We start from the raw sequence: 25,758 nt of genomic DNA on the forward strand, positions 1-25,758 counted from the left end.
AAGCTTCGAAAAGCAAAAGGGCAAGAGGGGATGACTCTACCGACACTGGCAAGAAACCAACGGTACATATTCTCACACTTTAACTTATGCTTTTATTCTAAATATCGCTCAAGCTCTTCGTTATAAATATTTCCAGAGATCGAAACCCCCACCAACTCCCAAACGGAAACCTTCGACTACTAGTGTTGCCAACGCTTCAGATGATGAGGATGGATCTCCCCCTCATACCAGACAAGCTGCAAAGAAAAGACAGAAGGCCACCATTTCTTCAGCTAAAGGAAGAGGATCTGGGACTTCAAAACCCACCTCGTCAAGTGACAAAGTACTTTCTGACAAACAACTTTTGAAGACCAGTAGCAATGCTCTTGTTGTCGAAAGTCATAATTCGAACCCGGATAATGTCCTAACCAAGGTATCGAATCTTGGATTCTAATAATTAATTACACTTAACTTTTAATGTTAAGTTTATATTTTACCTTGCATTTGTAGGATGATGTGGGCACAGCTACTTCTGATCTCAAAGCTTCAGATCTCAATCTTGATCTTGATAACCTTCAAGGTATACACTTATATCCCTTAAGTATAACAACCATTCTTTCATAGCTTTTATCTCAACGTACTATGATTTTGTTATAGGTATCCATCAACGAAAATCTCTCGTCCTTCCTCCAGTTCTCGAGGATGATGAACCTACCGCAAAAGTTCCTTCCCCTGAGCACACTGAGGGTATTCGTTCGAATGATGCATCCCCCATTATCAATCAGGACGAAGATATGGAAGATAACCCTCAACATTCTAACACTGATGAGGTATTTGAGCAATCTACCGGGAGTGAGGATACTAACCATAAAAATGAGACCATGGATGAAGTCTCCAGTTTACCTCAATCAGGCAATAATGAAACTTCGACCTTTGGGACGATTGTTACTCTTGCAACTACTTCGACCAAGATTCCTCCTGTACTCACTCCAGCCGAATTAGAGCAACTTAAGAATACCAATCCTGTGAGCTTCCTCAAAGCTATGATGAATGCCAAGAGTGTTTCGTCCATCACGGGTGAAACTTCTTCGAGCACCTTTGTGGAAAGGGGCACGAAACTCGATACTCCAAACCTTCTTCACCAGATAAAGGAGAAGTTCTTTGGAACTAATCTTATCGAAGTTCTAAGGAAAGATTCCACCAGCTGCTTTGGGCTAAAAAATATTTTAAAGAAGGTGGACTTACTCCAAGTCTCTGATGAAGTTTCACAGGTGATTGTCTCACTAAGTTCCTTACTTGATCAGCTTCAAGCCAATAACCTTTGAAAGCAAGAAGTTAATCAAAAACTCAGCACGAAAGTAGCTACTCACAGCTCTTCGTGGGAAGCTACTAACGAGTCATCCTCTAAAGTTGATGCCCTCGAGCTTGAGCATTCGAAGCGCCAAAAAGAGTATGATGCTTGTGGGGCGAATATCAAATCTTGGGAAAAAGAAATTGAGCGCCTCCAAGAGAAAGTGAAAACTGCCAAGTCTCGTCAGGAGGAAATCCAACAATTAAAAAATAATAATTGGATGAAGTGGTACAAGCAGGTATTCGACACATTGAAACGGCTCAAAGATTAGGGCCAGAAATCGAAGAGTTGAAGAAACAACAGGCCGCGATCGAACTCCGTTTATCTTTATTGGCTTCTCAATATTTAAAAATGAAAAACAATCTCCCTGGGGGTTTCGACTAATTGTAATAATTTTTATAATGTTTTTCACTTTATTTGTCTTGATTTTGTAATCAAACTCATCATTGAATATATATATATATATATATATATATATATATATATATATATATATATATATATATATATATATATATATAATTTTTTTTGGTTATATATATGTTTCCATGTAATACCACGAGTAACATTTCCTTGGCCATTTTTCCATTACTGCACCTAATCTCCTAGCCATCATAATGGCCTCGACGCCTATGCACGTGACTTAATTACCTTTCGCTGTCACTTCCCTTTTGATTTGACGTTCCAACTCTACACGTCGTAATATTCAGTTAATCATGATTTCACTTTTTCCAAAATGTCTAATTAAGACGTGTGTGTGTCAGTTTCCACTATGATTACACTCCAACTTCCGAGATTAGAAACGGCGGACTCCACATCTTCCTCGGGGATCCAACACATGGTCCAATGAGATTTCACAGCATAATCTTTCTCCAAGACAAACACCCTCTATATAAACGTTACCGCTCTTCTTCATTCCTTCATATTTTTTCAACCGTTTCTCTTTCTCAAACTTCTCTTTTATAGCCAAAATGTCTCTAAGTTTTACTCAAATCATTTCTGCCATTCACAAGGAGTGTAAACCTTCTACAGAAGAGTTTCATCATCATGGTATTGATCTAGATGAAATGTTTGCCACCCAAAATCTCAGAACTTATCTCTACATCTTAGAAGGTCATGTTTATCCAAACATGGTTGCTAACTTCTGGATGTTTGCCTCCATCCAAATGGACCCAGAAGGAAAAAATACCATTGTTTCTGAAGTCTGTGGGTCTCGTGTTATCATCTCTGCAACACTTATCGCAGATGTGATGAGATGCGAGAATGTTGGCCTTCTTTGTGACGATTCTTTTACCAAAAGTACCTCTGATGTTTTAGCGCACATTTTTGCTAACAATCCTTTTAATGCACTTTTGTGCAGAATCTGGCACCAGCTCCTTGTGGGTAACTTTCGTCCGAGAAAAGAGAATCAAGAGAACATCATGGTCTGGGACCTCGAGTTCATGCTTTGTGCTCTCCAAAAGCGGAATATCAATATTCCGCTGATGATCTTTAAACACCTTACTGAAGTTGTTGTAGTCTCCCGTCATGGCAATCCTTTCTGTCTCCCTTACGGAAGGCTCTTGTCCCATATGTTCATCAAACTAGGGATATCTCGAAGGCAGCGCAAGAACAAACCCTTTGACTCTTTCCAAGCTGAAAGCTTGCCCTTGCTAAGCTTAGAGGATTTGCAACTTAGGGTTAAATAAAGGGATGTTTGAAGATCTCGTGGGCTTCTACTTTTGCTTCGATATCCTTTAGTTTAGTACTTATTTTTTCTTTTAGTACTTCTTGTAATTCTGGGTTTTGCATGTATCGCCACCTATCTTGAATTGTTGTGTATCTGGTTTTTGTAGTAATGGAATATAGTTTATCTCCAATTCTTCGCTTACTTTACATTACAAGCCTTGTTTAAGGATAACGCCATTTTGGCGACACATTCGCCATTTTAGCCCACGACGCATATTTTAATATCTATGTTTTTGCAATCTTTACTTCGTGCATGACTAGCTTGTATCTTTTCAGATACTTTCCGTTTACTTTTAAGATCCTACGATCTTCTGCCAGTTCTTCTATCTAATAGGCATTATTTGAGAATACCTTTAAAATTCGAAAAGGGCCTTCCCAATGTGGAGACCATTTGCCTAAAGCTTGGTTCTTTCGATCTATAGGCAAAATAACGTTCTAGACTAAATCATTATTAACGAACACTTTACCTTTCACCTTTTTGTTATATGCTCTTGATACTCTTTCTTTTTGCCTTTTTATCATCTCCAATGCTCGAAGCCTTTCTTCGTCCAGATCAACTAATTCATTCATCATCATTTCCCAATATACGTTTGGGGGAATTTCCTCTTGTCTCTGAATCCTGACTGATTGCAGGTATATCTCGACTGGAACTACCGCATCATGTCCAAACGTCAGTTGGAATGGTGTAGTATTGTTAGCTTCTTTGGGTGATGTTCAACAAGCCCAGAGTGCTTGGTCTAAAGTCTTGTGCCAATTCTTAGGTTTCTTTCCTACATGCTTCTTTATCAGGCCAATTATTACTTTATTGGCTGCTTCGACTTGTTTGTTTGCTTGAGCATAATAAGGTGTGGAAGTGAATAACTTGAATCCCATTTATTTCGCAAAATCTTGCATCTTTTGACCAGTAAACACTGATCCCTGATCTGTGGTTATGCTTTCTGGGATTCCAAATCTATACAATATATGTTTTTGAATAAACTCAATCACAGCCTCTTGGTCTACATTGGCTAGCGGTATTGCTTCTACCCACTTTGTGAAATAGTCTATTCCTACAAATATATACCCCTGGCCTTTGGATGATGTGGGACGAATTTCTCCAATTAAGTCTAGTGCCCAAACTCTGAAAGGCCATGGTTTAATGATTGAACTTAATTTGTTTGCAGGTGCATGTTGAATACTTGTGTGCTCCAGACAATCTTGACAACCCTTGGCAAACTCTATGCAATATTTTAACATAGTGGGCCAATACATTCCATAACGAAACAACAGCCATTTCATTTTGTGTCCCGCTTGATGAGCACCACATGCCCCACTGTGTACATTCGAGAGTGCCAACTAAGCTTCTGCTTCGCCAAGACATTTTAGTAGGACCCCTTCAGGGGTTTTCTTGAACAATTCATTTCCCATCAAGAAATATGATAAGGCTCTATATTTTACTATTCTGTCCGTATCTGTCGAAGGATCTCTTAAGTAGTTTACAATTGGAATCCTCCAATCTGTATCTGCTAAAGAATCTATATTTAATACTTCGAATTCCTCTTCATTGGCGAAGCCTAATTGTGAATTCTCCAGGTCGCTTGGAGAAAATTTTGTATCCATTTCCTTTCCTCTTACCTCGATCAACTCTTCTAATTTTTCCTTTGATACTTTGTATCCTGAGGCTAACAGTGCCAAATCATTTGCTTGTTGATTGTTTACTCTTGAGACGTGTTTCAAATCCACGTATTCGAATTTTTTGAGTAACCTATTTGTCATGACAAAATACATGATCAATTTCTCTATGATGCATTTGTACTCTTTTGTCAGTTGCTTTATTACTAATTTTGAATCTCCTTTAATTTCGACTCTGGTTGCCCCCAATTCCAACAAGGCTTCAAGTCTTGTAAGTAATGCTTCGTACTCAGCTTCATTGTTGGAGCATAGAGGGCCCTCAATTTTATACTTGAGCTTTGTTGGAATTCCTTCAGGAGAAATTATAAGTATACCAACTCCACTCCCCTCTTTGTGTGTTGAACCATCGAAATATAACTTCCAAGGCTTCAAATCAACATATTGTTGAGGGTTCTCAACCACTGCATGATCTACAATGAAATTTGATACAACTTGCCCTTTCATTGTCTTAAGAGGTTGAAAGGTTAAAGAATACTCAGTAAGGGCTAAAGCCCATTTGCCAATTCAACTATGCAATATTGGTTTAGATAGCATGTGTTTAATAACATCGAAATGAGATGAAACATAAACATCAATTGGCTTTATATAATTCTTAAGTTTTATACAAGAGAAATATAAACAAAGGCAGAGTTTTTCTATGGCAGTGTACCTAGTCTCTGCATCATTGAGTACTCTACTTAAATAATAAATGGCTCTTTCGATGCCATTTTCATCTTCTTGTGCTAACATGCTACCTATCGTAGTATCAGAAGCTGAGATATAGAGTCTCATATGCTTCTTTCCATTTGGAGGTGACAAGATGGGTAGGTGCATCAGGTATTGCTTGATTTTCTCAAAAGCTTCTTGATGTTCAGCGTGCCATTCGAACCTTCCTTGCTTCAGGCGAAGTAAGGGGGAGAAAGCTTGCGTACGCCCACTCAAATTAGAGATAAATCTTCTCAAGAAGTTTATCTTTCCCAATAGTGATTGCAACTCCTTCTTCGTGGATGGAGGCTTTGTTTCCATAATAGTCTTCGTTTTATTTTGATTAATTTCTATTCCCTTCTTATGGACTACGGAGCCTAGAAAATCTCCAGCCTGCACAAAGAAAGCGCACTTAAAGGGATTCATCTTTAAGCCATGTTTTCTCATTCTTTCGAATGATTGGCTAAGATGATCAAGATGACTGCCATCTGAAACAGATTTTATAACAATATCATCTATGTACACCTGCATGAATGTTTCTATAAAATCGTGAAATATAGAATTCATTGCTCTCTGATAAGTTGCCCCAGTATTTTTCAAACCAAAAGGTATAACGACCCACTCGTAGGTACCTATAGCCTCAGGATAACGAAAAGTTGTTTTGGACACTTCTTCTTCTGCAATGAAAATTTGATTGTATCCTGAATATCCATCTAACATACTTAGATATTCGAAGCCTACGACTGAGTCGACTAACATCTCTGCCACTGGCATAGGATATTCATCTTTAGGGGTTGCTGCATTTAGATCACGAAAATCTATGCATACCCTTCAAGAACCATTCTTTTTAATAACAGGTACAATATTAGCAATCCATTCGACGTACCTCGTAGTCCTAATGAATTTGCAATGAAGAAGTCTTTCGACCTCTGCTTTAATCTTCGAAAGAATTTCTGGTGCAAATCTTCTAGGAGTTTGCTTAATGGGCTTCTTCCCTTCTTTTATGGGCAACCTCAATTCGACCAAGTCTCTTCCTAAACCAGGCATCTCATCATAGTCCCAGGCGAAGCAGTCTTTATTTTATTTTAGTAACGCAATAACCTTTGATTTTAGGGCTGGGTCCAATTTTGCGCTGATATATGTCACCCTCTTTCGATTCTCGTCTCCAAGATCTAATTCTTCGAGTGGGTCTTGAGCTAACATCTTTATATTTGGTGCCACCGAATCCTTTTCGAACCCCAAAGGTTCCTCATCATAAATTGCGTCTAATCTTTGACTTGCTCCTTCGCTTGAAACCTGTCCGCCATAGGTATTGTCGTCAGGTGGTTGTGGAATAAAGTGTATCCCAGGACCTGGAACTTCTTATTCCTTCTATATGGCTTCGACAGCCATGTTTGATAGTTCGACCTCAAGAGCCGCTTTTCTTTTATTTTCGGCTATGTAAGCCGAAATCTTTTCGAAGAAAGATGACTCATACATATTCAACGTCTTCGTCCCAGCCAGTTGGCCGTATTCCCCGTAATCCTTCAATGGGTTCTGTCTCTTCTGGGCCTTCCATTATTTATCTGTTCCACTGGAATCCATTGGGGTGAAGGGATAAATAATACATAGCATTTTTATTTGGAGAATATATATCTTCAGCTGCATGGCATGGCCCTATGTTGGCTAGGATTCTGTCGAAACTGGTTTTGTTGACTTGATTCACTTCAGCCATATAGTAACTTTGGTCTCCTTCTATGTTTTCAACTATTCCATCTTCTCTCCAAATAGTTAGCCTTTGATTCATTGTCGAAGGCACGGCAGCAACCCCATGAATCCATTCCCTTCCTAACAAAAGGTTATAGTTCGCCTTTGTTGGTATCACCATGAACATAGTTGGCCTTGTGACTGAACCCACAATTAGGTTCACTTGGACAACTCCCAAGGTATGTCCTAATTTTCCTTCATAGTTGGACAAGACCATATTATGTGGTCTTATATTAGTGTCGAACATACCAATCCTCTTCAGCATATATTGGGGCATCAAGTTTACTGCTGCCCCCCATCAACGAGGACTTTGTTAATGCCTACTGTTATACCCCAAAATTTGCCCGCATCTTTTTTCAAGAAAACTCCAATCTGAAAATTAAGAGTCTCATATAATCATGGATTTTTATTTCAACAAATATCCTAACATATGAAATACTTAGTTTTTAGAATTTTTCTTATACAGTAATTTGGCTTGCAGTTGAATTTATTCTTACGCAAACGCCAAATACTGTTTATTACTTCACACATGCTATTTATTTATTTACAGATAAATAGTACTGACACAATTGGTACAGAGTTAAAATCTTTTTGCAGGCGCAGAATCAGGAAACTCAGACTGTACTGGTAACAGTATATTAGTTATTTATTATGTCTATGTTTTTAACAAGTCATGTAAATAAACTTTCATTTTTCACATAAAAAAAAACAGAAACAACAAAAAAGAAAATTAACTTTGACTGTTGATTTTTCACTCTAACTGCTATGTCAGTACCTGAACAGTCAGTTGACAGCCAAACTGCTGGCAGTACAATTCCCAGTGTTTTGTACCATCAATCAAATCAATCTTTCACAATTCAAAATTCCAAGATTTTTGTTCTATAAGTCTTCTGAATATCACGCGATTAGCAGAGACTCAACACTGCACAAAAATCAGGTACGCTTAACTGTCTCCTACATAAACAGTCCCTGACTAGGGTTTTCTTGTTTTTACAGGAGAAACAAGTTTTTGAGAGCTCAAATGGATTTCATACACATCCATATATCTCAAAGTACCATCATACAAATTTTCAAACTTCAATTCACTCAGACGCACCGTCAGCAGCTCAAACAGTCAACAGACGACCCGTTTGACCAAAAAAGTCAACAGACAGTCAAAAATGAAATTTTTTGTCAAAGTCCATATTTTGTCAAAGGATTCATCATTTGATCATTGGATGATCATAATTCATCAAGGAAAGATCAAAAATCAACAAAACCCTAAGATTCAAAATTAGGGTTTTTGCCTGAAAAGTCAACTCAACTTTGACTGATCATAACTCTCTCATCCTTCATCCAAAAAATTCAAACCAAAGCTCATGTTGAAGGAAATTCAATTATCTTTCAAATGCCATTGATCCCATGGTCAATGGATTCACCATTTGAAAAATATGATCAAAGACATTACAGGTCATTTTCAAAGTCAACAAAAAGACACTTTTTTCAAAAGGACACACAAGGAGCATCAAAAATCATTTTGACATGAGACCAAAGACATTGGTTAGAGGACTCTTTGAGGTTTCCAAAAAGTGCAAGATCTCCTTCATATGACAAAAATTGAGGGATTTACACCTTGTTGAAGTTGGCTAAATTTTGGAAAATGCATAAAACCAACATTGCTCAAAAATGCATTTTTTCCAAATGGGGCCAAGTTTTCATGGTTCAAACATCATTTCCATGATATTATGGGCCTCCCACGACCAAGACAAAGCCCACATCATTTTTATCCATTTTTGATTTAATTTTATCACATATAAGATTAAATTTAAAAAGGAAAATGGAAGAATAATGGGTAGCTTATTTTCCAAGCATGACTCATCAAATAATCACTCCAATTCTGCAGCATGAGATACAAGGAAGGTCTATGGCAAGAGGTGTGGAAAAATTAAGCAAGGGTTGCTTGATTCTTAAGCTAAAAAGGTCAAAATTTCAACAAAAGCAATCAATGCTTTTAGCTTCAATTTTAAGCACCTCATGGCTTATAAATAGGCAAGCATATTTCAGTAACAAGGGGGGCCAAAGACACACGAAATATACAAAGAACATAGTCATAAACTTCTCAAAATTCTCAAAAATCTCCAAACTTTGTAATTTTCATTTTCATATTTCCAATCAATATCAATACAAAACAAACACTTCAATCTTCTCCTGGGCTATCATAGAACAGGTTCAGACCAATAGTCATGCTTGCTTGTACATAGAACATGCATAACTATATCTCCCTATTTCATTGAATTTTCGTTTTGTGACATCTCATGCTACAATCCATTTCAATGTAATAGAACGAGTTCTATAAGTTCCTAACATGAAATAGAGAAGATCCAACGTGGTACATGTGAGCTCTAAGCTTTGTAACATCACGTGCCATTTTTGAAGCTCTAAGCTTCAATCTCTTCGTTTTGATACTTGCACGCGTTCTCATGAAAAACTAATGCCTCTAATGAACTCAGGGGGTCCTAATTAGGCTATCTGGGTTGTTTGCAACAATTCATCTCCTTGTTTTTGCAGGTTTTAAAAAGCATGAAAAAAAGAAGCGAAATCCGCAGGTAAAATCGCAGCTGTTTCCGAAGCAAAATCCGCAGGAAATAGGTTAGGGATGATGAATAGTGACGTTGAATCTTTGACCAGCACGCGTGGCAGATTCCCTTTTCCTCATTCGTTGGTCATCCAGCGTGGGTCCCAGCGTGGACTTTGAATATCTGACTGATCACATGCACTGATTTCCATATGGCTATCATGTCCCCTCATGATCTGAGCCCTTAGATCAATCTCAAAGCCAATCCAACGCATCAGATAAGCAGCCCTATACTATGGACTTCATTGATTTTCACACTCAATCATTAACTTTTTTTATTTTTTATTTTTATTTTAATTTCTTTGTTAAATTAATTAAAAATAGTTTTAAAAAATCAAAAAATGCACAAAAAATATTTTTAGACTTCTAAAATAATATATTATTTTCTGAAATAAAAATATTTTATATTTCTTCAAAATTTCAATATTTTGCATAATTAATTAGTATATATTTATATATTTGCTTTTTAATTATTCTAACCAATCAAAAAATCATAAAAAAAATTGTTCTTCATGTTAAATATTGTTTATATATTATAAACTAATTTTCTACATATTTTGAATAATTTTCTCTTTAAGTTTTAATTATTTGTATAATTATTTGCATAATTATGTATTAATTAACTTAATCAATTTCAAAAATTCCAACAAAATTAGTTTTGTTTTAAAATTAATTGACAAATATTTTGTAAATATTTTAAACTTAATTCCTAGGTTTAAATCTATTTTCATCTTCTTTCTTCATTTTAATTTAATTAATCATGCATTAATTATAATTAAAATCAATCATAAAAAATCCAAAAACATGCCTTTTATTTTTCTTGCAATTTAAATTCCTAGATAAATGTATAGGATGTCAAATTCATGTAAATAGGCTAGTTTACATTTCCTGCACAATCGATGTAATAGCGTAGATTTACTTTCCGCACTTTACATTTTCGCATTTTAATTTCCAGCAAATATAAACTGCGTGTATGTCAAAGATAAAATTGAACCGTTAGATCACTAACTTCAAAGATAAAATATCTGAATACAAACACAATCACACTTGCACCTCTTAAGGTAATCCCTTCTCATTCTTTTCAAAATCAAAGTCAAAATTCTACTATTTTGAGTACAAAATCGAACCTTGCGTTTATATCCGGTGAAAGGATAGATTTTTAAAGGAAATAGGATAAAGACCTTATAACTCAGGGTAGACCTCCTAGTTTGCTTGCTCAAATCAAAACAAACAAAATTCTCATACACTGTTGTTTTTTTCAAAACAAAACTTTCCAAAAAGACAATACTTTGTATACATCCAAACACGGATTATTACAAAGTTAACGTTCTTTTCAAAACATCTTTCGAAAGATAAACAAGCATTTTGTATACATCCACACACGGATCATTACAAAATTCAATTTACAAAAGTATTTGAAACCGCATATGAGCATTCTAAAGCAATTGAAAAGTGATCGAAAAACAATTGAGCTAAGCAAACTTAAGAGCCCATGGATAACCATGGATACAAAGGGTGCTAACACCTTCCCTTTGTATAACCTACCCCCTTACCCAGAATTTCTTAAAGGTCTTTTTTCTGTTTCTTTTATAAACCTTTCCTTAACTGGATAAAATAAAAGGTCGGTGGCGACTCTGTGAATTTTCAAAAATGTGAAAGCATTAAGCGATAAAAAAGAGTCAGTTCACGTATCTCTACAGAACAGAGGTATGGCCCGGTATAAAAAACGGAGGTCCACACCTACATTTTCAATTTTGGCTCTTATGTAAAGAGGTTTCAGATGATTCCTCATACCTTGATCAGGTCTTTCAAAGAAGGAAGTCTTCTCTTCCACAGCTCCATTATTTAGCACATAGTAACACATTGGTCTGTGTTTCGCCATTTCTTCTTCGTCAGCTTCCTCGCAATCTTCTACTTTCGTCTCTTGGTAAAATTCATGGGAAAGGACCGACACCACATTGCAGTTGAAATTTATAGATGACACTTCGTCTGAATCAAAATTATTAGTCATCCTATCATCTTCTTTCCAAGGACTAGACTGCATCTTTTCCTCTTCTTTTTCATTTTCAGAACTGAACAACTTGCGTTCTACAGGAGGTTTATTTGACTTTGCCCCCTGCATTGGGACTTTGGTGCTGCTGGATTCTCCAACATCCTTCGCCTTGGAATCTTTCTGGGCTTTTTTCATTCTCTGGTGTCTCCTCCATTGAGATCTGGACATCGGGTTCCTACCTTTGTAATTCTCAAGCCTGTACATCTCTCGATTTGATGTCTGGAACTGCCTTCTATAAGCCATTGCAGTTTGTCCACCTTGATCCCAGCTTCGCCATTTGTTATTGTTAGAACAAGATTTGTTCTGATCAATATTCTTAGTTTTGATGATAACAAGGATATGAATTTTGTGTGAGATAATGTGGTACTCTAATACATTGCAATTTCCCTTTCAGGAAATATATAAAGAGTATGCACAAATCAGCGCTCAGAAGCTTTGTCTCAGAAGGTTCAGCATGCAACATCCGAACATGGTCTGGCAAGACATCAGAAGATGGTCAAGGCAGAATCAGAACATGGGTCTATGAAAGCATCAGAAGAACTTGAGATCAGAAGCAGAAGCACTGAAGTTCTCACGGTATCACGCTCAGAAGCACTTCAAGGTCAGAAGACAAGAAGATGCTTTGCACCAAGCTGTTTGACTCTGATGATATTCAAATATTATATTCACAAACATCAGATCAGAAGAAAGTAAAAGTGGCAGGCTACGCTGACTGACAAAAGGAACGTTGGAAGCTATTAAAGGCAACGTCAGTAGACACAGCGTGAACAAGGCTCGAGGTAGTTGACAAAAGCGTGAAACATTAAATGCAAAGTTGTACAGAACACGCAAAGCATTAAATGCGCTCAACGGTCATATTCTCAAACGCCTATAAATATGAAGTTCTGATGAGAAGCAAGGTGACCAATTCTGAACGAAACTATTCTGAAAAACTTGCTGAAACGCTGTTCAAATCAAAGCTCAGAAACTTCATCTTCATCAAAGCTCACTACATTGCTGTTGTAATATATTAGTGAGATTAAGCTTAAACGTTAAGAGAAATATCACTATTGTGATTATAGCTTTTCATAAGCATTTGTAATACTCTTAGAATTGATTACATTAATTTGTAAGTAACTAGAGTGATCAAGTGTTGATCAGGATACTCTAGGAAGTCTTAGCTTGTGTCTAAGCAATTGTAATTAGAGTGATCACGTGGTGGTCAGGATACTCTAAGAAAGTCTTAGCTTGTGTCTAAGCATTTGTTCCTGGAGTGATCAGGTTGTGATCAGGATACTCTAGAAGACTTAGTCGCGGACTAAGTGGAAAACCATTGTAATCTGTTGCGATTAGTGGATTAAATCCTCAGGTGAGGTAAATCACTCCGCGGGGGTGGACTGAAGTAGTTTAGTTAACAACGAACCAGGATAAAAATAACTGTGCAATTTATTTTTATCGTTTAAGTTTTTAAGACTACACTTATTCAAACCCCCCCTTTCTAAGTGTTTTTCTATCCTTCAATTGGCATCAGAGCGCCGGTTCCAAGGTGCAAGCACTTAACCGTGTTTAGAAAAGATTCAGGAAGAGAAAAACGCTTCAGTAAAAGATGGCTGGTGAAATTCCAACAAATCCAGCTGCATCTACATCTGGCTCTGCTGAACAATACAATGGTAACAATGGATATACTAGACCACCAGTATTTGATGGTGAAAACTTTGAATACTGGAAAGATAAACTGGAAAGTTACTTTCTTGGTCTAGATGCTGATCTATGGGATCTTCTGCTGGATGGTTACAAACATCCTGTTAAAGCTACTGGTGTAAGGCTCACGAGAAGCGAAATGAATGATGATCAAAAGAAAGAATTCAAGAATCATCACAAATGCAGGACTGTTTTGCTGAATGCTATCTCTCATGCTGAGTATGAGAAGATATCTAACAGGGAAACGGCCCATGACATATATGAGTCCTTGAAGATGACTCATGAAGGAAATGCTCAAGTCAAGGAGACCAAAGCTCTTGCACTAATCCAGAAGTATGAAGCCTTCAAGATGGAGGATGATGAAGACATTGAAAAGATGTTTTCAAGATTTCAAACTCTGACTGCTGGATTGAGAGTTCTGGATAAAGGCTACACCAAGGCTGATCATGTAAAGAAGCTTACCCAGAAGATGGGGCCCAATGGTGACTGCATTCAAGATTGCCAAGAATCTGAATGAAGTTTATTTGGAAGAGCTTATCAATGCCTTGAGAAGCCATGAAATTGAGCTGGACACAAACGAGCCTCAGAAGAAAGGTAAGTCTATTGCATTAAAATCTAATATTAAAAAATGCACTAACGCTTTTCAGGCTAGAGAAGAAGATCCTGAAGAATCAGAATCTGAAGAAGAAGATGAACTGTCCATGATCTCCAGAAGGGTGAACCAACTCTGGAAGAGCAAGCAAAGGAAGTTCAGAGGCTTCAGAAGTTCAAAGAGATTTGAACGTGGAGAATCTTCTGGTGACAGAAGATCTGACAAGAAGAAGGTTGTCTACTATGAGTGCAATGAGCCTGGACATTACAAGAATGAGTGTCCAAAACTTCAGAAGGAGAATCCCAAGAAGAAGTTTCATAAGAAGAAAGGTCTTATGGCAACATGGGATGATTCTGAATCAGAATCAGGATCAGACTCTGAAGGAGAGCAGGCAAACTTTGCGCTGATGGCGACAGAAGATGATGAATCAGAATCTACATCAGAATCAGATTCTGAAGAGGTATTTTCTGAACTATCTAGAGAAGAGTTAGTTTCCAGTCTAACAGAGCTTCTTGAATTAAAAGCTCATCTTAGTATCAAATACAAAAAGCTGAAAAAGCAATTTGAATTTGAAACTAAGAAGCTTGAGTTGGAAAATTCTGAATTAAAAGAAAAAGTTTTAAAATTATCCAATAATGTTGGATCTCCTTCTGATTCAGAAAAATCCACTCCCAGTCTGAATCATATTCTGAAAGAATATGATTTAAGTTTCAGGAAGTTCTTATCTAGAAGTATTGGCAGAAGTCAGCTAGCTTCTATGATATATGCTGTGTCTGGGAACAAGAGAGTTGGCATTGGTTATGAGGGTGAAATACCATACAAGCTTGAATCTGTGGATGATATGAAAATATCATACAAGCCTCTGTATAACCAATTTAAATTTGGCCACTCCCATGATATTAAGCACACATCACATGCACAAAGTTTTCACATAACACACACCAAGAAGCATGTGACACAACCTAAGAAATATCATGGAACTCAGAATAAGAAGTATCATACTGTTCCTCCTGCTAAATATTTTGCTAAACCCAAGTTCAATCAGAACTTGAGGAGAACTAACAAGAAAGGACCCAAGAAATTGTGGGTACCTAAGGAGAAGATAATTTCTGTTGCAGATATCCTTGGCGGCGAAGAGGACAGAAAGCAAAATGTCATGGTACCTGGACTCTGGGTGCTCGCGACACATGACGGGAAGAAGGTCTACATTCCAAGACCTGGTGCTTAAACCAGGTGGAGAAGTCAAGTTTGGAGGAGATCAGAAGGGCAAAATCATTGGCTCTGGAACCATAAGTCTTGGTAACTCTCCTTCCATAACTAATGTACTTCTTGTAGAAGGATTAACGCATAACTTATTGTCCATAAGTCAATTAAGTGACAATGGTTATGATATAATCTTCAATCAAAAGTCTTGCAAGGCTGTAAGTCAGAAGGATGGCTCAATCCTATTTACAGGCAAGAGGAAGAACAACATTTATAAGATTGATCTTTCTGATCTTGAGAAGCAGAAGGTGACTTGTCTTATGTCTGTTTCTGAAGAGCAATGGGTCTGGCACAGAAGATTAGGTCATGCTAGTTTGAGAAAGATTTCTCAGATTATCAAACTAAATCTGGTCAGAGGACTCCCAAATCTGAAATACAAATCAGATGCTCTTTGTGAAGCATGTCAGAAGGGCAAGTTCTCCAGACCTGCATTCAAGTCTAAGAATGTTGTTTCTACCTCAAGGCCGTTAGAACTCTTGCACATTGATCTGTTTGGCCCAGTCAAAACAGCATCTGTCAGAGGGAAGAAATATGGATTAGTCATCGTTGATGATTATAGCCGCTGGACATGGGTAAAGTTCTTGAAACACAAGGATGAGTCTCATTCAGTGTTCTTTGAATTCTGCACTCAGATTCAATCTGAGAAAGAGTGTAAAATCATAAAGGTCAGAAGTGATCATGGTGGCGAATTTGAGAACAAATTCTTTGAGGAGTTCTTCAAAGAAAATGGTATTGCCCATGATTTCTCTTGTCCTAGAACTCCACAGCAAAATGGAGTTGTAGAGCAAAAGAATAGGACTCTACAAGAAAGTGCCAGAACCATGATCAATGAAACCAATATGGCTAAGCATTTCTGGGCAGAAGCAATTAACACTGCATGCTATATTCAGAATAGAATCTCTATCAGACCTATTCTAAATAAGACTCCTTATGAATTGTGGAAGAACAGAAAGCCCAACATTTCATATTTCCATCCTTTTGGATGTGTATGTTTTATTCTGAATACTAAAGATCATCTTGGTAAGTTTGATTCCAAAGCTCAAAAATGTTTCCTTCTTGGATATTCTGAACGCTCTAAAGGCTACAGAGTATACAATACTGAAACATTGATTGTAGAAGAATCAATCAATATCAGGTTTGATGATAAGCTTGGTCTTGAAAAACCAAAGCAGTTTGAGAATTTTGCAGATTTTGATATTGATATATCAGAAGCAGTAGAACCAAGAAGCAAAGCTGCAGAAGCTGGCAGTCTCAGAAGTACCGAATCAGAAGATCAAGTTGCTGCATCTTTAGAGAATCTTAGGATTTATGAAGAACCAACTATCAGAAGATCACCTAGACTTGCTTCAGCTCATTCAGAAGATGTGATCCTTGGAAAGAAAGATGATCCTATCAGAACCAGATCATTTCTTAAGAATGACAATCAGAAGCAGTGATCAGAATCAAAAGGCGTAAAGTCTATTCATATTTTACAGCTGTCATCCATTATCTGATGGTGAACACGTGTCTGTACGGTTAGTACAAAGCGTGCAGTTGAAAAGACGCCGACCTAGGTAACTGTGTTAAATCATTTCATTTACCACGTTCTCTCACCTAACGTCACTTATCAATAAATGAAAATTGATTTCTCTTGATTCTGTAACTGTTCATTTTCTAATCTTATTGCATTTTTTTTAAAATTCGTCTCTATATATTCTTTTCAAATCATCTCTTATATCTTTTTTGCTCCGAGTCTCTCTTTCTTCTTGCATACTTTCTTTTGAAATCTTCTTAGTCGCTTCTAAAACCCTAACCGAAAACCCAGAATTTTGTTCTTCCTAGCTGTTCATTCTGTTTCAATGGCTGCTTCTTCATCTCAAAATGTTGGTTCATCTACTCTTCTCCATATTCAAGATGAAGTTAATCAGGAACTCACTCAGTTGTTGCGTGCTCCATTCCTAAGAATAAATTAGAAGTTCTATGTGAACTTATGGTTGATTTTGATAACATTGAAGAACACGATTTTCATCTCAAAGAAGATATAATTTTTCAAGGATGGACTTCGTTGTTTGCCGAGTTCTGTGGACCAGTCTACCCAGATCTTGTCAAGGAATTCTGGGTACATGCAGTTGTCGCCCCTAAATCAATCTTGTCCTTCGTCCATGGGAAGTTTGTGGTAGTGACTGAGAACATCCTAAGGATGATGTTTGATCTGAGAAACGCTGAGGGAGCTTTTGAAATCGATAAAAGGGCAAACTGGGAAGATGTTTTGTCTACTCTCTACCCAGACATAAATGAAACAAAGAATGTCAAGGACTTGAGAGATCTCTACAAAATCTGGACCAAGATTCTTCTTGGGTGTTTCTATCACAGGAAAGGAACACATGCTTCTGACTTCATCAACAATGAGCAAAAATACATTATGTACTGCATTGCCACTAAGAAGAAGGTTGATGCTATCTACATTATCTTCAACCATATGTGGAAGGCTGTGAAGGAGTCCAGAAATGCCTTCAGAGAAAAAAGTTGTACCATCATTCCGTTTGGTAGAATTATCTCAAATCTTCTAGTTCATTCCAAGATTGTTGAAAACCTGGAATCTGAAGGTATTATCAAAGACCTTGCTGTCACAACTGGGGCCTGTCTGAATGCCTTCACTTTAAAGAAGATGAAAGTGATTAAGGCTATCATTAAGACTCCTCAACCTCTTGCTGGAACAAGAATCAGAAGAGAACCAGTTCTAGCTGAATTTAAAACCTTCTTCAATAGTGAGGTACCAGAAGTCAGAACTAGGTATCTGAAGTCACAAAAAGAGGATAAAAGTCTTAAAGATCAAGAGAAAGGTGCTCCAATTATAGTGAATCGCAAGAAGGAAGAAAGGACCAAAAGAAAGTTTGATCATCCTGCTGCTACCACCGAGAAAGAAGTGGTCCCAGAAGAAGTCATTGCAAAAGTTGTTAAGGCTGTTTCTGTTGATTTTGTGAAGAAAAAGAAGGAAGCTGAGAAAAAGAAGAAGAAGTCAAATAACAATGCTGAGATTGCTGGAGTTGTTGAGAAGAAGAAAACCAGAAAAAGGAAGATGATTCTTCAAGAATCCGATGAAGAAAATGTTGTTCAAGAGGCTGTGAATCAACAGGAAGTCCTAGCGAGCGTCAGAAGAAAAGAGATCTCTAGCGGCAAAACAAAAATTGTTTAAGAGCCGAAGACTAAGAAGCAGAAGAAGACTGAGGTTGTGGTCAAAGCTCTTCAGAAAGCATCCAAAGGTATATGTATTTCTAAACTTGATTCTACTCCTGCTGGTAACTCAGAAGTTGCACCAATAGTGGTTGCCCCTATCCCTGAACCAGAAAAAGCCACATCTGAATCACCTATAACTGTCCATGTTCTTACACCTCCATCTTCTCCTGTAACCATTCATTCGTCTCCATCCACCATCAATCCTGTTCTGGATATACCACCCCTTCAAACTCTCTTTCCACCACACACAAATATCTCCATCTCTCAACCTCCTCCCCATGCCACCTTTGAACCTATTCCTTCTACCTCTCTAAATAACCATAGTGACTCTATTTTTCCAACCTCTGCATCACATGAACAGCTGCTCCGTGATTGCAACTACACTCCCAAGCCTCGTCCTGAAGCTGAAGTGGTAGTGTTAGATTATGATACTGAAGCAGAATCTTCTTATAGGTTGAATAGAGAACCTCAACCGTACTTCATCCCCAACCCTTCCTTTTCAAAAACCCAATTAAAATCCCAACCCATCTACCCTATTGGTGAAATTTTTGAAAAATTAAAGAGGAATCTCAGAAGTATCTTTGATACTCTCAGAATTGCTGAAAAGTTCTGGCTTGAATGATGTTGCTATGCGGAACTTCTGGAGGATCCTACGCAGAGAATCAGATGCTCTGTTTTTAGAACTTCAGGAAGCCTGTATAGAAGCTGCCCCACGGCCTCGTGGAATTCTGAGAAGCTATGAAGACTTCTGGTTTGTTCGTCTCAGAGGAAGACATCTTTTGGAAGAGAAGCCCTTTCTGGATGAATTGGAACAAGCAAGGATGGCTGCTGCTTTAGAAGCGAATCCATGCAGGGATATTGTTATCTGGATTCCTGATTATCCAGTTCTGCTCGGGGATTTCAAAACCCTCTTTGACTTTCTGCGGGAAAACCCTTATGAGAAAGACCCAAGCTTGGTCATTCCAGAAGTTGTTGACCCACCAGAAGTTGAAGGTCCTTCTGCTCCCAGGAATCTTGCTGCCATTCTTCAGGCACTTGAGAATGGAGATTCGGAAATTCCTGCTGCAGAATATGGAGATGCTTCTATGCAAGAAGCAGATGTAGAAGATCATGTTGCTGAATCAGTTCCTGTTGAGGAAATCCCTGTAAATGATCTATCTATGGAAGCTAAAGATCACAATGTTATTCCTGTGGTTAGAAGCGGTGAAGCTTCTTCTGATGAATCTTCTCGTCTTGCAACGACTCTGGAAGATATTCAGAAGAAACAGGATGAGTTTAGAGCTTTCATAGAGAAGCAAAATGAGCACAACAATAGGGTTCAAGAGATGCTGGCCAAGATCTTGTCAAGGCTAGGGTCGTCTTAGATTGAGTCTGTGGTGTTTTGTTTTTGCTTTTGCTGCATCTGTTTTGTGCATCTTGTCTTCCTTCTCTTCGTGTACTTCTGTACCTGTTGTTTGAACTTCAATGAAATCATCCTTTTTCCTCCGTGTGTTTCTTTTTGTTTGTATCTGAATCTTTTCTGTTTTTTGATGATATGACAAAAAGGGGGAGAAATATGTGATAAATGATTTGATTTAATCAGTTGCTTTACTAACAGAACTTGCAAAGTTCTATGTTTCTAAGTTGTGTTGTTGCAGGAATCAAAGATTCAAGATCAACATGAGAAGCAACAAGATGATGAATCAAGCTCTTGGATTCTTGAAGCAAGCTGAGTGCTAGGAAGCTTCAGAATCAGAAGCAAGAAGGAAGAATGATCAAAAATTCTGATAAAAGAATATGATCCAAATCATTGTCTATTTGCTCTGATACATTGTCTATTGGATCTAATATATTCTATATGGCTTATATGGCTCTGATACATATTTTGTGTTCTGATACACATTTTATGTTCTAACTCATTCATGCTGACTTTTGTCGTTTAGTTTTGTTCTGTAACATTTCAGGATGTAGAGATGCTCTGATGATGCTCTGGTACATTCAACAATGTTCTGATACAATCTAGCATGAAGTGATGTAAGAAGAAATTCAAAGCTCTGAAGCTATCCGAGGGAAGCAGAAATCAGAAGCTGTGAATGTTCTAAAGATCCAGAAAACTCAAGTTCTGAAGCTGTCCTAAATGGAAGCATGAATCAGAAGCTGTGAATGTTCTGAAGATCAAAGAAATTCAAGTTCTGAAGCTGTCCTAAATGGAAGCAGGAATCAGAAGCTGTGAATGTTCTGAAGATCAAAGAAATTCAAGTTCTGAAGTTGTCCTAAATGGAAGCTGGAATCAGAAGCTGTGAGTGTTCTAGGGATCTAAAGAAATTCAAGTTCTGAAGGTGTCCAATGGAAGCAGAAGTCAGAAGCTATGAATTATCAGAAGCAAGAAGCTTATGTGATCGTCTCTACCGAAATAATCAGGGAAGTCTTTTATTATTAAAGTTCTTCGAGTATTTATTTCAGGGGGAGATTATTCATCTCAGGGGGAGATTGTTAATCTCAGGGGGAGACATATTCACATGCTTATGCTATAGCTGTGTAATTTGTTTTTAGCCATCTGCTCTTTCTGATCGCAAATTCATATCATTTATATATGTTTTTGTCATCATCAAAAAGGGGGAGATTGTTAGAACAAGATTTGTTCTGATCAATATTCTTAGTTTTGATGATAACAAGGATATGAATTTTGTGTAAGATAATGTGGTACTCTAATACATTGCAATTTCCCTTTCAGGAAATATATAAAGAGTATGCACAAATCAGCGCTCAGAAGCTTTGTCTCAGAAGGTTCAGCATGCAACATCAGAACATGGTCTGGCAAGACATCAGAAGATGGTCAAGGCAGAATTAGAACATGGGTCTATGAAAGCATCAGAAGAACTTGAGATCAGAAGCAGAAGCACTGAAGTTCTCATGGTATCACGCTCAGAAGCACTTCAAGGTCAGAAGACAAGAAGATGCTTTGCACCAAGCTGTTTGACTCTGATGATATTCAAATATTATATTCACAAACATCAGATCAGAAGAAAGTACAAGTGGCAGGCTACGCTGACTGACAAAAGGAACGTTGGAAGCTATTAAAGGCAACGTCAGTAGACACAGCGTGAACAAGGCTCGAGGTAGTTGACAAAAGCGTGAAACATTAAATGCAAAGCTGTACAGAACACGCAAAGCATTAAATGCGCTCAACGGTCATCTTCTCAAACGCCTATAAATATGAAGTTCTGATGAGAAGCAAGGTGACCAATTCTGAACGAAACTATTCTGAAAAACTTGCTGAAACGCTGTTCAAATCAAAGCTCAGAAACTTCATCTTCATCAAAGCTCACTACATTGCTGTTGTAATATATTAGTGAGATTAAGCTTAAACGTTAAGAGAAATATCACTATTGTGATTATAGCTTTTAAGAAGCATTTGTAATACTCTTAGAATTGATTACATTAATTTGTAAGTAACTAGAGTGATCAAGTGTTGATCAGGATACTCTAGGAAGTCTTAGCTTGTGTCTAAGCAATTGTAATTAGAGTGATCACGTGGTGGTCAGGATACTCTAAGAAAGTCTTAGCTTGTGTCTAAGCATTTGTTCCTGGAGTGATCAGGTTGTGATCAGGATACTCTAGAAGACTTAGTCGCGGACTAAGTGGAAAACCATTGTAATCTGTTGCGATTCGTGGATTAAATCCTCAGGTGAGGTAAATCACTCCGCGGGGGTGGACTGGAGTAGTTTAGTTAACAACGAACCAGGATAAAAATAACTGTGCAATTTATTTTTATCGTTCAAGTTTTTAAGACTACACTTATTCAAACCCCCCCTTTCTAAGTGTTTTTCTATCCTTCAGTTATTCCTTGCGCCAGCTTGTGTCCATCTATCCATGGGTACTTCTGTAGGGCGTTTGAATGTCACTCTGCGAGCCTTGGGATGGGGGCTATCAGACCTTCTTGATGGTGTTCGATTGTTGAACACGTACATGTTGGGATTGACTCCTTGAACATCCCAACCAGTAGAGAATGATATCCTTTCGAATGATTCCGCTGTCAGATTATCATATACTGCCCCACACCTGGGACACATAATGATTTCTGTCTTTGCCTTATGACATCGAACCAGGAAACTTACAAGACTTTCTCCAGGCCTTGGGTAAACCTTCAGCAACTGGTTTCCTTGCCTCTAGTGCCCCTGCATTTTGTTTCGTTGGGCCCTCTCATAGTTAGCTTGAACCCTTCAATTCAGTATAATCGAGCACCTTGGGTACATTAGCATCCGTCCAACATTTTTCTCGTGGCACCTCCAGAGATAATCTTTCAAGCTTTCATTTGCCCTTGGATTTCCATAGTTTCCTTTTTCTCTTTCTTTCACCAGACACTTTTTTAGTTCCTCAATTTCAGATAAAGGTTACCCAACGTTCACCATGTTGACTCCTGCTGGGGGAACTTCGGAATATCTTATCTATTGGAGCTTCACCCTGAGGTCTTCAGTGGCCTCACTAGTTTTCTCCTTAATACTTTCAGTGGTCTTTGACTCGAATGACTCTTCAACATCAGTATTGAAGATTACATTGTTGCTTAGGCTCTCAGTAACCTGCTTTCTTGTCGAAACCATCTCCCATTCTGCGATGTCAGCTTCAGACACATCCACCATGTTAATGTCGACTGGTTCAGCATAGTTGGTGTTAGCGACATTGAGAGGATCAGCATCGACCTTCATGTTGTTCTTTCCTTTGTCAGCGAACTTCAAACGGCCATCCTTGATAGCATTTTGAATTAGATCCCTGAAAAGAAATCATTGTGAGGTTTTATGGCCTAAAAATCCATGATATTTACAAAAACCTCGTTTCTTCCGTTGTTCCAACGGAGGAACTTTGGAATTGGGAGGCACTATCATCTGGCCATCTTTTACTAATAGATCAAAGATTTCGTCACACTTGGTAACGTCAAAAGTGTATGTTTTCTTTGGGAATTTGTTGTTCTTATCATTTTCGACAGGATTTTTTCCATTAGAAGGAGTGAGCAATTTACAAGAGTATGGAGGTGCCTCTTTTAATTCATCCAAATCTATTTCAACTTCTGCATCTTCAGCCTCAATATAGGCTACTCTCTCTTTCTTGTAATTCTTATTTGCTCTGGCCTTTTCAGCTTTCAGTCACTCGACTTGTCGAACTCTATCGGCCAACTGGGCCATATCTCTCAAGTATTGAGTATCTAACTTCTTTCTGATTGAATAGTCCAAACCGCCTGCGGCCATTTCGACTAATTCATGTTCCGGAACAACTGTGAAACATCTTGATTTCAATAAACGGAACCTATTCAAGTAGTCATCTATAGGTTCGGTGAATTTCATCTTAATGCTAGCCAACTCTTTCAAACTAATCTTGGTTTATCCCATGTAGAATTGTTCATGGAACATCCTTTCTAAGTGTGCCCAAGCATCTATGGAATTTGGAGGTAAAGTGGTGAACCACGTAAAAGCGTTTTTTGTTAACGAACTAGGGAAATATTTAATTCTTAAATTATCGTTTCCCGCTAAATCACCAGCCTCTGTCAAATATCGGGCTATGTGTTCCACATTTGATTCACTAGTATCCCCTGAAAATTTTGTAAATTTGGGTACTTGGGTAACCCTTGGTAGTTCAGTCTGCAAAATATACTCCGCTACAGGGGAAGTGTAATTTGGACGCCGAAGTCCAGTATTATTGGCCATAATTCTTTCTATCAGGGTGGTTAGGTTATTTTCTGTCGCCATATTGTCTCTCCTAACCCTGTGTAGTCGAACTAGATACTGGCATTGTCCCTGTTGACACCGACGTATTTTCGGGCATGGCCTGGGAACTACTTACGGCCGTAGACCCTGTCGAAGTGGGTATCTCCTGTGCTTCTGGCATAGAAGTCGAAACATTTGTAGTACTTGCTGCTACTGTTCCTAACCCTTGTGGGGGATCTTGATTTCCCCTTCCACTGGTCGAATTGACCATTTTCTTGTTGTACCTTCGTCTAGGAATCGGTTGCGCACTGTTGGTTAATTTACCGCTCCTAAGTTTCATACAAGGTCTTGATATATTCTAAACAAAAACAAACAACAAATTAATGACAAACTTCTTGACACTGTTCCACTGGGCACGGTGATTTTCGGTAAACAACCGCTAGTCCTCCAAATTATAAATATACTTTGGTTACTCGCAGGATCGACTAGATTGATCCTAGGACATAGTCAAAGAGTTGTCTTTCGAGATAATTTGGTTCATATTCTCTTGGTCTATCGTTTCGCTTCAAAAACTTGGTTGTGATATGAACGTATAAATAACTTGCGAAATAAACTAACGAAGTACACAACTAAAAGTAAACTTGTTATAAATGTAAATAAAACTTTGACGAAGATGTAAAAGAATGTAAGTTTCAGGAATGTAAAGTGCAAGAATGTAACAACTTGACAAAAGAAGTAAAGACACTCGAATCAAAAGAAAAACTAGGCGAAAAAGTAAAGGAAATTAAAAGACATTTCGATTCTGTAATAAAAATACAAACATATTTAAAGTGTTGGTGTCATACGTACATTTCTCAGCGAACTCTTTCTCTTAACACTTGATACTTGAGTGTTTTGTGAGTGATTTGTACAAAATGAACACCCTGGATCCTGATACTAAGACCCTTATTTATACTAATTCGACCCTAACGGTCCTACGCTAACGAAATGCCACGTTGCCCACATGCATGTGTTTCGAATCCCTATGGCGCCATCTGTCCTCGTTAGTTTAATATGACTATTCGAAATTCAAAACCTCCCGCCTGAATCCTATTTTGATACGTGGAAACGTGCTCTTTGTGTGAATGCAACGAAATACTTCAAGTTTCGGTACTCTTGTATTTCGGAAAACCATTTAAGTCTTGAAGACAGCCTATCTCGATTCAGCTTCGATTTTAGGAATCTTCATCATAAATAACATCCTTGGAAATGGCCATCGAAAGCCATTTTCTTTTCGAACCTTACATCTTCGAAAAAGCATATTTAACGATCTAAATCTCCAGCTAACACATTGAAATCATGCAAATCAAATCCTTCATATGGTCATAGCTTCTACTTCTTCAATACCAGCTTTTCAAAGAGCTATGCGTACATGATGTCACGCGAGCTTCCGTCGTCACTGAGGATCATGGAGACATCTAAAGTGGATATGGTAGTAATATGAAAAGATTAAATAATTTTTAG

The sequence above is a fragment of the Vicia villosa genome, unplaced genomic scaffold (assembly GCF_029867415.1).
Source record: "Vicia villosa cultivar HV-30 ecotype Madison, WI unplaced genomic scaffold, Vvil1.0 ctg.002373F_1_1, whole genome shotgun sequence".
In the NCBI taxonomy this organism is placed as follows: Eukaryota; Viridiplantae; Streptophyta; class Magnoliopsida; order Fabales; family Fabaceae; genus Vicia; species Vicia villosa.